The 14,204-nt window shown below is 41.1% G+C and overlaps 1 protein-coding gene across 1 annotated transcript in view; it reads right to left on the bottom strand.

Moving 5' to 3' along the window:
- Positions 1–14,204, bottom strand: part of ADAM12 (ADAM metallopeptidase domain 12) — a 390,012-nt gene that overhangs the window by 7,093 nt on the left and 368,715 nt on the right. The gene's annotated exons all lie outside the window — the stretch shown is intronic.

The raw sequence follows: 14,204 nt of genomic DNA, 5'->3' as shown, positions 1-14,204 counted from the left end.
AGACAATGAAGGTGACCATCCTTCACCCATCAGGATGGGGTCAGTAACATCCCTCCATGAAATACACAAAGGTTCTGCTACCAAAATATTTTCTAATAGTTCATTCAGAGAGTCACAAACTGGCTTGGAAAATGACACCCAGAAGGAAAATCCAAGACACAGTGGTTTGAGGGACAGATATTGTTCTGTAAGGAAGCTAATGGGGGCGGTGCTGTATTGACCAGAGGCCAGTGAGGGAGTTGGCAGAAGGTGGGCAGAGCATGAACTTGGAGTATCTGCTCTGGGTTTTGTACAAATACCAATACTCTGGGACTTGTGCAAGTCACTTGACTTCTCTGAACCTCAACCTCTCTGTCTGTAAAGTGAGAGAAAACAAGACCCATCTCATAGCACTGTTATGAGGACTAAAGTAATGTATGGGAAGCTCCCAGAATATAGATAACAATGATTAAAAGTCACTTGTGGGACTTCCCTGGTGACGCAGTGGTTAAGACTCCGTGCTTCCAATGCAGAGGGCCCAGGTTCGATCCCTGGTTGGGGAACTAGATCCCACATGCATGCTGCAACTAAGAGCTTTCATGCGCGACTAAGGAGCACACCTGCCGCAACTAAGACCCGGCACAACCCCCACCCCCCCACCGCAAAAAAAAAGGCACTTGTGTTCCTGGGGTCCCTTCCTTGGCTACTGTGAGAGTGGGGCTCACTGGAGCCAGGTTGGAAAGTCAGTGAGTGTTGATAACACTCTCTTTTGGGCCCAGGGTGAACATAGGCATCAAGGCACCACCTGTGCTGGTCCTTGGAGCACAGAAGCACTCACACGTATACAGAAAGTCTGTAGGAAATGGTGCTAGAAACTCAAGGAAGACAGGACATCCTAATAAACAGATGACCTCATACACTGTCATGGAACTCAGTATTCCATACATCCAGAATACTCAAGATGATTTAAACACATACGAGTTGAATTTCTCATAGTAATCATCCCACTAAAGTTATATCTCCGCAGCAATTGGAGCTCAGTTAAAAGAAGGCGACAATATAGTCACAATTTAACAGAGCTTTATAAAGCAAAGGAAGCTACCACAGGAGTCTGTCAACCACAGCTGTATGGAAAATACAGCAACTTGAAACAATGGGGAAACTGGGATAGGAAGGAGCCACCGAACAAGGAACAGACTTACAAGTGCCATTTCTACATCAGCTCTCATTAATGGAAATATTAACAGCCTGTTGAATGTAAAATAGAACACAACGTTCACTGGAAATACAGACCATACAATGAGCACAAGCACCGAAGTCAGGCTGTTTGTACACCCAACCAGGCTCTGCGCTTACAAGCTCTGAGAGCACACAAGTTATTTAACTTCTTTAAGTTGTAGAGAGGAGATGATGTGAGGGTTCAGGGAGAGATTATCTGTTAATCTCTTAGCATAGAGCCTGGCACACAGTGACCAATACGTGTTAGCTGCTACTGCTTCACAACTACTATTATCGAAGGAGTGAATTCAACCATCTAAAAGCACCATAATCCTCCCAACAAACACTGGGTGATAAACCATGGCACTAAACCAAGCTCCATTTCCTGTAAGGTGGTAGGAAATAATGAGCACGCTAATACATGGATGTAAAGATGAATGCACGCACCCACATCTGAGGATTAAAGAATTCATTACTGAATGATACTAGCTTTGCCGCTAAGTACGAATAAATATCTAGTCTTGGTAGTAAAGATAATGTCAGGTTTTTATTACACTACTGGAGAAAAAGTGAGATGTATGTTACAGTGTATCACAATATATTTGGATTTATCACGGAACCTCAGGAGATAGGTTGGCCATTCATTCTGGTTTTGCCTGGGACATTCCCAATTTACGGCTGTGTTTAATTTATTAATCATAGACTTTCTCATGTGCCCTGGTTTAGAGGACAAATTATATGGTCACCATAGTGATAAAAGCCCAAACAGTGGAGATATTGATTGAAAGTTCTGATTCAAACCTGGGCTCAGCAGAGGCACCAAGCCCCCTCCCTCCTGCCATGCCCATGACATGATGGTTTTGATGGAAACATGAAACAGGTAGCTGCCTAGGTAAGATGCCAGCTTCCCACCGGGCCCAACTGGGACAAACTGGCATCATGGAACAGCGGGGTTAGTCAAAGATGATGTATCCTCCTTCCTCAGGGACCAGGCATGGAGCCCATGAAACATTTGCACAGAAGCACCAGCTGCATGTGCCTTGACCTTGCAGAAAGGGGTGGGACTTCCACACTCCCTTTTAGGCACTGCTTTTCAAGCTGCCTTTGCAAAACCTGAACCTGGGCTTTCCCAATGACGTCCGATCCAGCCTGGCCACAAAAAGCCATGGAAATGGAGCTGAGGAATGACTCCAGGCCAAGTTGCTCACACTCAATAAACATTTCTTTAGACTGATTTTCATTTTAAACAAGGAAATGAGTTCAGACCCCCATTTCTCTGCCTTCTCAACTTCTAGGTACTGGAGAAAAATCGAGATCTGTTATTAAATAGAGTTGTCTCATTTCTCCATTTTCTGCTCATGTTTCAGCAAAAGCCACATATTTCAAATTTTTTAGAGGGATGAGAACAAATTTTTAGATCCAAACGTAGCCCCTTACTTTGACCATCACAGAGAATTCTCAGCTGTTATCTCCTTCTGCATGATCAGCAAGAATAAGCGCGTCCTGCTTGTCCAGAGGGATCTCCCCAGGAAGACTGGGTATTATCACAGGAAAACGCCAGAGATGCCACAGAGATCCCTGGTGAGCTCGTGCAGGGCCGGGGGGCAGCATAAACACTACTCACCATCTGGCCCATCCCTGGCCCTGTAGAAATACACACTTCACGATAACACCAAGGACAACTGATTCTCTGGGAAATGCCTCAACTTCTTTTTACTCTTTATTCAGAAAAAGCAGAGGTCCTTTAAAGAGCACTTTTACACCTAGCTGGAAGATGTCCCTGGTCTCTTCTTTCTAAAACCACCTGAAAACAGTAAAGAAAATGCACAAGAAGGAGCAAAACTCCACCTCTGAGAAAAATGTATAGCCCCACATGAATATATGAGAAAAGGATGCAAAGTGTCCAGCAGGCTGGGCTGAGGAGAGACCACGGAAGGGACACCTACGTGGCCAACCTGGTGAAATGCAGAGGGGGAGACATCCACCTTGCCTGCCGGGGATGAGAGTACAGAGTGAGCAGATGATGTATGTGTATCAGGGCTGAAGGAGCAGCAGATGAGCCCAACCATCTGCGCACACCTGGAGCAGGGGAGGGGACCTGGCAGGGTCTCTGCCGAAATCAGGGGAGGCCAAACCACCACTATCCCTCAAAGCTCTCTGTCCCATGGCCCCCCATGAGGTGGGCAATTTGGAGGTGGCCCTGAGTTCTGACCTGGCCTTTCCCCCAACTGTCCTGCAACTGGTTGTTTTTTCCAGGAAGACCTCGCTTTGTTTAAAGAGGAATTTAGATACATTAATCAAAACTACTGAAAGAAGGAAGGAAGGAACCATGATAAACAAAAGGCAAACTAAGAAGCCACTGGCAAAAATGTATATACATAAGGACATGAAAAAGAAGCTGGCAAAAGTCAAGTGAAAAGGGAAAGGAAAAAATAAAGCAACAATGCAAACCAAGGACCAAGATGGTACTGAACACAGTCAGCGCTGTGGGGACCAGCTTGAGGGAAATGAGGAGAAGTTCAATGGTAAATGACAAAGACCACAGACAAAGGTGATACAACATATACATAAATGGTGTCACTTACGGGATCTGAACAAATAGTAAAGAGAGAAGAGATACCCAAATTTATTTTGTAAAAACTTTTCTGAAAGAGTCAAGCCTATGGATTGAAAGTGTACAGTGTTTCCCTGGGTGAAATGAATCAGACTCATCAGAATTAAGACATAATTAATAGGATACAGAGTCATGTCACTTACAAGGAAAAAAGAAAGAAGCCAGCTTCTGATTTCTTCAGAGCAGACAAAGGAAGCATGCATCTAAGAGTTTCAGGGAAAGAAAGTGTGATCCGTTAATTTTATGCCTAAACTGTCATTGAAAAAATAAAGCAACAGCCAAGTGTCTTTGAACATACAAAATTCAGGGAATATACCTCCTAAGAGCTCTTCTGGAAGGAATTCTGGAAGTCCAATAGAATGAACTTCAGCCGGCCAGGAAAAGAATGGCTCAGTGGCAAGGAGATTAAGCACTAAATCCCTTCAATGTAGACCTAAGGGTAACAAAATTGTGGGAATTATGGCTACAAAACAGAAAGTAAATGTTATTAGCCATAATAATATAGACATTCTAGAACTAACCAAAGTTGGGAGGTGGACCATCCATTTCCAGATATATGGCAGGCTGAGTTATTTTGACCTACCTTCTCTCTAAAATTGTTGGATAAAATGTATTTAATAGAAGAAATGGACAAATTCTTAGTAAGGTACAATCTCCCAAGACTGAATCAGGAGAAGCAGAAAATATGAACAGACTAATCACATGTACTGAAATTGAAACTGTGATTAGAAAACTTTCAACAAACAAAAATCCAGGACCAGATGGCTTCACAGGCAAATTCTATCAAACACTGAAGAAGAGTTAACACCTATCCTTCTGAAACTCTTCCAAAAAATTGCAGAGGAAGGAACACTTCCAAACTCATTCTATGAGGCCACCATCACCCTGATACCAAAACCAGACACAGATACAATAAAAAAAGAAAATTACAGACCAATATCATTGATGAACATAGACTCAAAAATCCTCAACAAAATACTAGCAAACTGAATCCAACAACACATTAAAAGGATCATACACCATGATCAACTGGCATTTATCCCACGGATGCAAGGATTTTTCAATATCTACAAATCAGTGATACACTATGTCAACAAACTGAAGAATAAAAACCATATGATCATCTCGATAGATGCAGAAAAATCTTTTGACAAAATTCAACACCGATTTATGATAAAAACTCTCCAGAAAGTGGATGTAGAGGGAACCTACCTCAACATAATAAAGGTCATATATGCTACAGCTAGCATAATACTCAATGGGGGAAAGCTGAAAGCATTTCCTATAAGATCAGGAACAAGACAAGGATATCCACTCTCACCACTTTTATTCAACATAGTTTTAGAAGTCCTGGCCATGGCAATCAGAGACGAAAAAGAAAGAAAAGGAATCCAGATTGGCAAAGAAGAAGTAAAACTGTCACTGTTTGCAGATGACAGGATACTATACATAGAAAATCCTAAAGATGCTACCAGAAAACTACTAGAACTCATCAATGAATTCGGTAAAGTTGCAGGATACAAAATTAATACACAGAAATCTGTTGCATTTCTATACACTAACAATAAAAGATCAGAAAGAGAAAGAAACAATCCCATTTACCATCACATCAAAAAGAGTAAAGTATCTAGAAATAAACCTACCTAAGGAGGCAACTACTCCAAAAACTATGATGCTGATGAAAGAAATCGAAGATGACACAAACAGATGGAAAGATATATCATGTTCTTGGATAGCAAGCATCAATATTGCCAAAATGACTATACTACCCAAGGCAATCTACAGATTCAATGCAATCCCTATCAAATTACCAATAGCATTTTTCACAGAACTAGAACAAGAAAATTTTAAATTTGTATGGAGACACAAAAGGCCCTGTACAGCCAAAGCAATCTTGAGAAAGAAAAACAGAGCTGGAGGAATCAGGTTCCCTGACTTCAGACTATACTACAAAGTCATAGTCATCAAAACAGTATGGTACTGGCACAAAACAGAAATACAGATCAATGGAACAGGATAAAAAGTCCAGAAAGAAACACACGCACCTATGGTCAATTAATCTATGACACAGGAGGCAAGACTATATGGAGAATGGGAACATATGTTTATGTATGACTGATTCACTTTGTTATGGGGCAGAAACTAGCACACCATTGTAAAGCAATTATACCCCAATAAAGATGTTAAAAAAAAAAAAGACTATACGGAGAAAAGACAGTCTCTTCAGTAAATGGTGCTGGGAAAACTGGACAGCAACATGTAAAAAAATGAAATTAAAACATTCTCTAACAGCATAAACAAAAATAAACTCAAAATGGATTAAAGACCTAAATGTAAGACTGGATAGGCAGAACACACTTTGACATAAATCACAGCAAGATCTTTTTTGATCCTTCTCCTAGAGTGATGGAAATAAAAACAAAAATAAACAAATGGGATCTAATTAAACTCAAAAACTTTTGTATAGCAAAGGAAACCATAAACAGAATGAGAAGACAACCCACAGAGTGGGAGAAGATATTTGCAAATGATGTGACCAACAAGGGATTAATCTCCAAAATTTTACAAACAGCTCACGTGGCTCAATATCAAAAAAACAAACAACCCAATCAAAAAATGGGCAGAAGACCTAAACAGACATTTCTTCAAAGAAGATAATCAGATGGCCAAGAGGCACATGAAAAGATGCCCAACATTACTAATTATTAGAGAAATGCAAATCAAAACTACAATGAGATATCACCTCACACCAGTCAGAATGGCCATCATCAAAAAGTCTACAGACAATAAATGCTGGAGAGGGTGTAGAGCAAAGGGAACCCTCTTACACTGTTGGTGGGAAGGTAAATTGATACAGCCACTATGGAGAACAGTAGGGAGGTTCCTTAAAAAACTAAAAATAGAGCTCCTATATGATCCAGCAATCCTAATCCAGGGCATATATCCTGAGAAAACCATGGTTCAAAAAGATACATGCACCCCAATGTTCATTGCAGTGCTGTTTACAATAGCCAAGACATGGAAGCAACCTAAATGTCCATCAACAGATGAATGGATAAAGATGTGGTACATATTTAATATGGAATACTACTCAGCCATTAAAAAGAATGAAATTTGGACGAGGGGATGATGGCGGAAGAGCAAGATGCGGAGATCACCTTCCTCCCCACAGATACACCAGAAATACATCTACACGTGGAACAACTCCTACAGGACACCTACTGAACGTTGGCAGAAGACCTCAGACCTCCCAAAAGGCAAGAAGGTCCCCACGTACCTGGGTAGGGCAAAAGAAAAAAGAATAAACAGAGACAAAAGGATAGGGATGGGCCCTGCACCAGTGGGAGGGAGCTGTAAAGGAGGAAAGGTTTCCACACACTAGGAAGCCCCTTCGCGGGCGGAGACTGCGGGTGGCGGAGGGGGGAGCTTCGGGGCCGCGGAGGAGAGCACAGCAACAGGAGTGCGGAGGGCAAAGCAGAGAGATTCCCGCACAGAGGATCGGTGCCGACCAGCACTCACCAGCCCGAAAGGCTTGTCTGCTCACCCGCCGGGGCAGGCGGGGCTGGGAGCTGAGGCTCGGGCTTCGGTCGGAGCGCAGGGAAAGGACGGGGGTTGGCTGCATGAACACAGCCTGCAGGGAGCTAGTGCGCCACGGCTGGCCAGGAGGGAGTCCGGGGAAAAGTCTGGAGCTGCCGAAGAGGCAAGAGACTTTTTCTTCCCTCTTTGTTTCCTGGTGCGCGAGGAGAGGGGATTCAGAGCGCTGCTTAAAGGAGCTCCAGAGACGGGCGCGAGCCGCGGCTAAAAGCACGGACCCTAGAGATGGGCAAGAGACACTAAGGCTGCTGCTGCCGCCACCAAGAAGTCTGTGTGTGAGCACAGGGCACTGTGCGCCCCCCACTTCCGGGGAGCCTGTGCAGCCCGCCACTGCCAGGGTCTCGGGATCCAGGGACAACTTCCCTGGGAGAACGCATGGCGCGCCTCAGGCTAGTGCAACGTCACGTTGGCCTCTGCCACCACAGGCTCGCCCCTCATCCGCACCCCTCCCTCCCCCCGGCCTGAGTGAGCCAGAGCCCCCGAATCAGCGGCTCCTTTAACCCTGTCCTGTCTGAGCGAAGAACAGATGCCCTCCGCCGACCTACATGCAAAGGTGGGGCCAAATCGAAAGCTGAGCCCCTGGGAGCTGTGAGAACAAAGAAGAGAAACGGAAATCTCTCCCAGCAGCCTCAGAAGCAGCGGATTAAAGCTCCACAATCAACCTGATGTACCCTGCATCTGTGGAATACCTGAATAGACAAGGAATCATCCCAAATTGAGGAGGTGGACTTTCAGAGCCAGATTTATGATTTTTTCCCCCTTTTCCTCTTTTTGTGAGTGTGTATGTGTATGCTTCCATGTGAGATTTTGTCTGTATAGCATTGCGTCTACCATTTGTCCTAGGGTTCTATCCGTCCGTTTTAAAAAAATTTTTTCTTAGTATTTTTTATTTTAATAACTTTATTATATTTTATCTTTATTTTACTTTATCTTCTTTCTTTTTTTCCTTCCTTCCCTCCTTCCTTCCTTCCTCCCTCCCTCCTTTCTTTCCTTCTTTCTTTCTTTCCTTCCTTCCTTCTTTCTTTCTTTCCTTCTTTCTACTTCTACTAATACTTTCTTTCTACTTTTTCTCCCTTTTATTCTGAGCCGTGTGGATGAAAGGCTCTTGGTGTTGCAGCCAGGAGTCAGTGCTGTGCCTCTGATGTGGGAGAGCCAACTTCAGGACACTGGTCCACAAGAGACCTCCCAGCTCCACATAATATCAAACAGCGAAAATCTCCCAGAGATCTCCATCTCAACACCAGCACCCAGCTTCACTCAACGACCAGCAAGCTACGGTGCTGGACACCCTATGCCAAACAACTAGCAAGACAGGAACACAACCCCACGCATTAGCAGAGAGGCTGCCTAAAATCATAATAAGTCCACAGACACCCCAAAACACACCACCAGATGTGGACCTGCCCACCAGAAAGACAAGATCCAGCCTCATCCACCAGAACACAGGCACTAGTCCCCTCCACCAGGAAGCCTACACAACCCACTGAACCAACCTTAGCCACTGGGGACAGACACCAGAAACAATGGGAACTACGAACCTGTAGCCTGCAAAAAGGAGACCCCAAACACAGTAAGATAAGCAAAATGAGAAGACAGAAAAACACACAGCAGATGAAGGAGCAAGATAAAAACCCAACAGGCCTAACAAATGAAGAGGAAATAGGCAGTCTACCTGAAAAAGAATTCAGAATAATGATAGTAAAGATGATCCAAAATCTTTGTAATAGAATAGACAAAATGCAAGAAACATTTAACAAGGACCTAGAAGAACTAAAGATGAAACAAACAACGATGAACAACACAATAAATGAAATTAAAATAGATGAGATCAATAGCAGAATAACTGAGGCAGAAGAATGGATAAGTGATCTGGAAGATAAAATAGTGGAAATAACTACTGCAGAGGAGAATAAAGAAAAAAGAATGAAAAAAACTGAGGACAGTCTCAGAGACCTCTGGGACAACATTAAACGCACCAACATTTGAATTATAGGGGTTCTAGAAGAAGAAGAGAAAAAGAAAGGGACTGAGAAAATATTTGAAGAGATTATAGTTGAAAACTTCCCTAATATGGGAAAGGAAATAGTTAATCAAGTCCAGGAAGCACAGAGAGTCCCATACAGGATAAATCCAAGGAGAAATACGCCAAGACACATATTAATCAAACTGTCAAAAATTAAATACAAAGAAAACATATTAAAAGCAGCAAGGGAAAAACAACAAATAACACAGGGAATCCCCATGAGGTTAACAGCTGATCTTTCAGCAGAAACTCTGCAAGCCAGAAGGGACTGGCAAGACATATTTAAAGTGATGAAGGAGAAAAACCTGCAACCAAGATTACTCTACCCAGCAAGGATCTCCTTCAGATTTGATGGAGAAATTAAAACCTTTACAGACAAGCAAAAGCTGAGAGAGTTCAGCACCACTAAACCAGCTTTACAACAAATGCTAAAGGAACTTCTCTAGGCAAGAAACACAAGTGAAGGAAAAGACCGACAATAACGAACCCAAAACAATTAAGAAAATGGGAATAGGAACATACATATCGATAATTACCTTAAATGTACATGGACTAAATGCTCCCACCAAAAGACACAGATTGGCTGAATGGAAACAAAAACAAGACCCATATACATGCTGTCTACAAGAGACCCACTTCACACCTAGAGACACATACAGACTGAACGTAAGGGGATGGAAAAAGATATTCCATGAAAATGGAAACCAAAAGAAAGCTGGAGTAGCAATTCTCATATCAGACAAAATAGACTTTAAAATAAAGACTATTAGAAGAGACAAAGAAGGACACTACCTAATGATCAAGGGACTGATCCAAGAAGAAGATATAACAATTGTAAATATTTATGTACCCAACATAGGAGCACCTCAATACATAAGGCAAATACTAACAGCCATAAAAGGGAAATTGACAGTAACACATTCATAGTAGGGGACTTTAACACCCCACTTTCACCAATGGACAGATCATCCAAAATGAAAATAAATAAGGAAACACAAGCTTTAAATGATACATTAAACAAGATGGACTTAATTGATATTTATAGGACATTCCATCCAAAAACAACAGAATACACATTTTTCTCAAATGCTCATGGAACATTTTCCAGGATCATATCTTGGGTCACAAATCAAGCCTTGGTAAATTTAAGAAAATGGAAATTGTATCAAGTATCTTTTCTGACCACAACACTATGAGAGTAGATATCAATAACAGGAAAAGATCTGTAAAAAATACAAACACATGGAGGCTAAACAATACACTACTTAATAACGAAGTGGTCACTGAAGAAATCAAAGAGGAAATAAAAAAATACCAAGAAACAAATGACAATGGAGACACGACGACCCAAAACCTATGGGATGCACCAAAAGCAGTTCTAAGAGGGAAGTTTATAGCAATACAATCCTACCTTAAGAAACAGGAAACCTCTCGAATAAACAACCTAACCTTGTACCTAAAGCAATTAGAGAAAGAAGAACAAAAAAACCCCAAAGTTACCAGAAGGAAAGAAATCATAATAATCAGATCAGAAATAAATGAAAAAGCAATGAAGGAAACAATAGCAAAGATCAATAAAACTAAAAGCTGGTTCGTTAAGAAGATAAACAAAATTGATAAACTATTAGCCAGACTCATCAAGAAAAAAAGGGAGAAGACTCAAATCAATAGAATTAGAAATGAAAAAGGAGAAGTAACAACTGACACTGCAGAAATACAAAAGATCATGAGAGATTACTACAAGCAACTCTACGCCAATAAAATGGACAGCCTGGAAGAAATGGACAAATTCTTAGAAACGCACAACCTGCCAAGACTGAATCAGGAAGAAATAGAAAATATGAACAGACCAATCACAAGCACTGAAATTGAAACTGTGATTAAAAATCTTCCAACAAACAAAAGCCCAGGACCAGATGGCTTCACAGGCAAATTCTATCAAACATTTAGGGAAGAGCTAACACCTATCCTTCTCTAACTCTTCCAAAATATAGCAGAGGGCGGAAGACTCACAAACTCCTTCTACGAGGCCACCATCACCTTGATACCAAAACCAGACAAGGATGTCACAAAGAAAGAAAGCTACAGGCCATTATCACTGATGAACATAGATGCAAAAATCCTCAACAAAATACTAGCAAACAGAATCCAACAGCACATTAAAAGGATCATACACCATGATCAAGTGGGGTTTATTCCAGGAATGCAAGGATTCTTCAATATATGCAAATCAATCAATGTGATAAACCATATTAACAAATTGAAGGAGAAAAACCATATGATCATCTCAATAGATGCAGAGAAAGCTTTCGACAAAATTCAACACCCATTTATGATAAAAACCCTCCAGAAAGTAGACATAGAGGGAACTCTCCTCAACATAATAAAGGCCATATATGACAAACCCACAGCCAACATCGTCCTCAATGGTAAAAAACTGAAAGCATTTCCACTAAGATCAGGAACAAGACAAGGTTGCCCACTCTCACCACTCTCATTCAACATAGTTTTGGAAGTTTTAGCCACAGAAATCAGAGAAGAAAAGGAAATAAAAGGAATCCAAATCAGAAAAGAAGAAGTAAAGCTGTCACTGTTTGCAGATGACATGATACTATACATAGAGAATCCTAAAGATGCTATCAGAAAACTACTAGAGCTAATCAATGAGTTTGGTAAAGTGGCAGGATACAAAATTAATGCACAGAAATCTCTGGCATTCCTATATACTAATGATGAAAAATCTGAAAGTGAAATCAAGAAAACACTCCCATTTACCATTGCAACAAAAAGAATAAAATACTTAGGAATAAACCTACCTAAGGAGACAAAAGACATGTATGCAGAAAACTATAAGACACTGATGAAAGAAATTAAAGAGGATACAAACAGATGGAGAGATATACCATGTTCTTGGATTGGAAGAATCAACATTGTGAAAATGACTCTACTACCCAAAGCAATTTACGGATTCAATGCAATCCGTATCAAACTACCAATGGCATTTTTCACAGAACTAGAACAAAAAATTTCACAATTTGTATGGAAACACAAAAGAACCCGAATAGCCAAAGCAATCTTGAGAACGAAAAACGGAGCTGGAGGAATTAGGCTCCCTGACTGCAGAGTATACTACAAGGCTACAGTAATCAAGACAGTATGGTCCTGGCAGAAAAACAGACATATAGATCAATGGAACAGGATAGAAAGCCCAGAGATAAACCCACGCACATATGGTCACCTTATTTTTGATAGAGGAGGCAGGAATGTACAGTGGAGAAAGGACAGCCTCTTCAATAAGTGGTGATGGGGAAGCTGGACAGGTACATGTAAAAGTATGAGATTAGATCACTCCCTAACACCACACACAAAAATAAGCTCAAAATGGATTAAAGACCTAAATGTAAGGCCAGAAACTATCAATCTCTTAGAGGAAAACATAGGCAGAACACTCTATGACATAAATCACAGCAAGATCCTTTTTGACCCACCTCCTAGAGAAATGGAAATAAAAACAAAAATAAACAAATGGGACCTAATGAAACTTCAAATCTTTTGCACAGCAAAGGAAACCATAAACAAGACCAAAAGACAACCCTCAGAATGGGAGAAAATATTTGCAAATGAAGCAACTGACAAAGGATTAATCTCCAAAATTTATAAGCAGCTCATGCAGCTCAATAACAAAAAAACAAACAACCCAATCAAAAATGGGCAGAAGACCTAAATAGACATTTCTCCAAAGAAGATATACAGACTGCCAACAAACACAAGAAAGAATGCTCAAAATCATTAATCATTAGAGAAATGCAAATCAAAACTACAATGAGATATCATCTCACACCAGTCAGAATGGCCATCATCAAAAAATCTAGAAACAATAAATGCTGGAGAGGGTGTGGAGAAAAGGGAACCCTCTTGTACTGCTGGTGGGAACGTGAATTGGACAGACACTATGGAGAACAGTATGGAGGTTCCTTAAAAAACTACAAATAGAACTACCATATGACCCAGCAATCCCACTACTGGGCATATACCCTTAGAAAACCATAATTCAAAAGGAGTCATGTACCAAAATGTTCATTGCAGCTCTATTTACAATAGCCAGGAGATGGAAACAACCTAAGTGTCCATCATCAGATGAATGGATAAAGAAGATGTGGCACATATATACAATGGAATATTACTCAGCCATAAAAAGAAACGAAATTGAGCTATTTGTAATGAGGTGTATAGACCTAGAGTCTGTCATACAGAGTGAAGTAAGTCAAAAAGAGAAAGACAAATACAGTATGCTAACACATATATATGGAATTTAAGAAAAAAAATGTCATGAAGAACCTAGGGGTAAGACAGGAATAAAGACAGACCTACTAGAGAATGGACTTGAGGATATGGGGAGGGGGAAGGGTAAGCTGTGACAAAGAGAGAGAGAGGCATGGACATATATATATACTACCAAACATAAGGTAGATAGCTAGTGGGAAGCAGCCGCATAGCACAGGGAGATCAGCTCGGTGCCCTGTGACCACCTGGAGGGGTGGGATAGGGAGGGTGGGAGGGAGGGGGACGCAAGAGGGAAGAGATATGGGAACATATGTATATGTATAACTGATTCACTTTGTTATAAAGCAGAAACTAACACACCACTGTAAGGCAATTATATTCCAATAAAGATGTAAAAAAAAAAATGAAATTTGCAGCAACATGGATGGAACTGGGAACTATCATACTGAATAAAGTCAGAGAAGAACAAATAACATATGATATCGCTTATAT

The sequence above is a fragment of the Tursiops truncatus genome, chromosome 16, assembly GCF_011762595.2.
Source record: "Tursiops truncatus isolate mTurTru1 chromosome 16, mTurTru1.mat.Y, whole genome shotgun sequence".
In the NCBI taxonomy this organism is placed as follows: Eukaryota; Metazoa; Chordata; class Mammalia; order Artiodactyla; family Delphinidae; genus Tursiops; species Tursiops truncatus.
Note: the sequence above shows the minus strand (reverse complement) of the source record. Positions and strands in the feature narration are given on the sequence as shown.